Source organism: Alligator sinensis, unplaced genomic scaffold (assembly GCF_000455745.1).
Source record: "Alligator sinensis unplaced genomic scaffold, ASM45574v1 scaffold264_1, whole genome shotgun sequence".
Lineage (NCBI taxonomy): Eukaryota > Metazoa > Chordata > Crocodylia > Alligatoridae > Alligator > Alligator sinensis.
In genome coordinates, this window is record NW_005841831.1 from 556,348 (window position 1) to 559,065 (window position 2,718).

General features: G+C 40.1%; 1 protein-coding gene across 4 annotated transcripts in view; it reads right to left on the bottom strand.

Moving 5' to 3' along the window:
• Positions 1–2,432, bottom strand: part of MAPK8 (mitogen-activated protein kinase 8) — a 126,531-nt gene extending 124,099 nt beyond the window's left edge. For 3 of the 4 annotated variants that reach the window (XM_006014762.3, XM_006014764.3, XM_006014765.3), the window contains exon 1: positions 2,306–2,432. The gene's annotated coding sequence lies outside the window, so the exon portion shown is untranslated. The remainder of the gene's footprint in view (positions 1–2,305) is intronic. The other variant, XM_006014763.3, reaches the window with a different exon arrangement.
• Between the last annotated feature and the right edge of the window lie 286 nt (positions 2,433–2,718).

The following is a 2,718-nucleotide window of genomic DNA, read 5'->3' on the forward strand; positions in this document are numbered from 1 at the left end:
ACTCTTTCCTGCATATGCAGGGGGTCGGACTCGATAATCTATTGAAGTCCCTTCCGACCCTAGCATCTATGAATCTATGAAAGGGAAGAGTGATCCTAGTAAATGCTTTCCTGCACTGCACTGTGCATGACTATAGTATGCTCTCCAATAAAATATCACCACAGATGGTTCTATGACAAATCATATCATCACCAGGTACAAAATGACACTTTGCCAACTGTTGTTTGCAGGGCAGTTTTGTTAAACAAGTTGGGATCAAAATGGTTCCATCAAAAAGATAAGTGTAATTCTACAGTTTGACATTAGGACAGCAGATTTTTTTTAAAAAGATACTCTAAGCAAAATTCTCTTTTATTGAAAATAAAAACAGAAGAGGGAGAGGACATCCTCCAAGCCCTTAATCCTTTTTCAAATGCAAAGAGGGAGAAGTATAAAGCCCTCTAGAAGCATCTATTTAAATGTTCATTATGGCAGTACTAAATTAAACTATTAATAAAGTAGCGCTATGTCAGATGATTATTCAGGGTTACTAAATCTCTTTTTGTATGCTGTTCTCAGTTTTACCAGCACACTAAAACCAAATAATTTTAACTGAATTACTACTATGTCAACGTAAGTAAATGGGCAGCTCCTTGACACTTGACAAAGTGTGAATGCCTCCTTATCCAGACTTGAGGAAGAGCACTTGATGCCCAAAAGCTTGCCTAACAGCTCCCCCAACTACACTGTTGATGCAATAAGAGATATCACAAAAATACCTGGACCATTACAGCAGAAGAAACACACCAATTCTCCTTATCCAACGAAGTATATCAGAAGAAAGTCCCAACAGAGCAGTTTCTATGACACCAGCAATTCAAGAGATCTGACTAACTCTTGTACTGATCAAAGAATAACGGTTTAGCCCATTTCAAGCAGAATTTTATTTTATTTTTCCGTGGTTTCCAATGCTGCAGGCCTGAAGACAAGTAGGATGAATGCTCAAATGGAACACAAAGTAACCAAAGTTGCCAGTCAGTACATCTGATGTCACCGACGACAGAATAACACTAAAGCAGTTTGAGAAGAGGTCTACAATCAATGAACATGAATTTTTACCTCCAGAAGGCATTTAGCCTATTTATTTACAGATGAAATTTGGCAAAGAGCAAAAGAAACAGAATCCAGAGCTCCCCAATGCAATTTTCACATTTATAAAAGTAAATGTCTATTGGTTTAGAAACATTACCAATAAAGAAGGGTCCTAGAGAAGTAGATGAACATTACAGGAGAGACAGACACCAATAATGAAAAAAACCCTTTAGATTAAAATGAATTATAGCAGTATCTAATCTTTGAAACATTAGCAATTTCTAAAAATCTTCATTTTAAAATCAAAGTTACTTTATCAAAAAAAAAATTCTTTGAAACCTTAGAATATAACTTTGGAGTTGAGTTAGTCAGTCACAGACTTAACTACTTAGTTTATAATTTACTAATGCAATGGATATGGATAGTGTTGTTCATGAAGTCTGTTATCTAAGGTATTTATTAGATTCTTTAAGAGTTAAGGGTTTATAATCCAATTAAAATTCAAGGCATATTATGATGTCATGGACAATACCTTCCTAACTTCTGGCAGTTGCACAGTGTGGAGAAGAGACACACAGAAAGGACTTGCCAAAAGCTCAAAAGCTGGCACAAGCCAGCGAAGGAGAAAAGAGCTCCCTGGGAGCCGCGATTCCGGAGCAACTGCTTCGTGAAGCTAGAGCAGCCCCGGAATAAAAAAGAGACTGAAGACCCAGATGGGGAGAAAGAGAAAACACAGGGAGCTGCGGGGAGAACTCCCGTGTCCCGAGACCCTGGAGGCTGGGTAGGACAGCCACAGCGGCAGAAAACCAGCAGCCAGCTGACTGAGGAGCTCAATTAAGCCAGGAGACACCAGCTGTAAAGGCACCACTGAGTGAAGCGGTGCAAGTGGCAGGAGGATGGCCGAAGAGAAATAAGGGCTAGCAGGGATCAGTGCAGCTAAGCCCTGGCAACACAAGTACTAATTTTACTTTTGTTCCCTGTTTTGTTTGTTTGATCAACATGCCTGTCTCTCTACAGGTTGGAGAAGTATTATGTCAGGCAGCCAGAGACTGCCTGGAGAACTTACCAAGGGAAGTTATGCTCCCTGACTGAAAAATAAAACCCCCGGGTGCAAGAGAGAACTAGGGACAGCAGCCTGGAAGAGCTTTATTTCTTTCCTTTTGAATAATTTTCATTTTCGGGGTAAAGTAACAATGGGGGCTTAATCCCAAGAGAGATTAGACCCTGGACTTACCTGTGACTGCAGAAGAAGTTGGGTAGGTCGCATTGACTCTAATATGTTGAGAAGCCTGTCAGGACACGATTGACCCTAAAAAATAAAAAGAAATTTGCCGGGTAAAGAGCGATACAAACAAACAGCGACACAACATCTGGGCGGCACTAGGCAGGGTTGTAGAGGAGGTCAAAGCCCCAGAAGAGACCTATTAGGATACAACGGTGTCAAATGGTGGCTATAAATACCACCTCCAGATGAAAATCATCTTTTAAAATCAAGACGTGGCAGGAGAGAGTTTGCACCACCACCACCACCACCACAACAGTCAGACAAGTGATCATGATACTGACGGTCATAGTTAGGAAAGTACTTTATTAGAATACCTTACATTTTAACAGAGACAAAACCTTTACACACAGTATTCTACATTT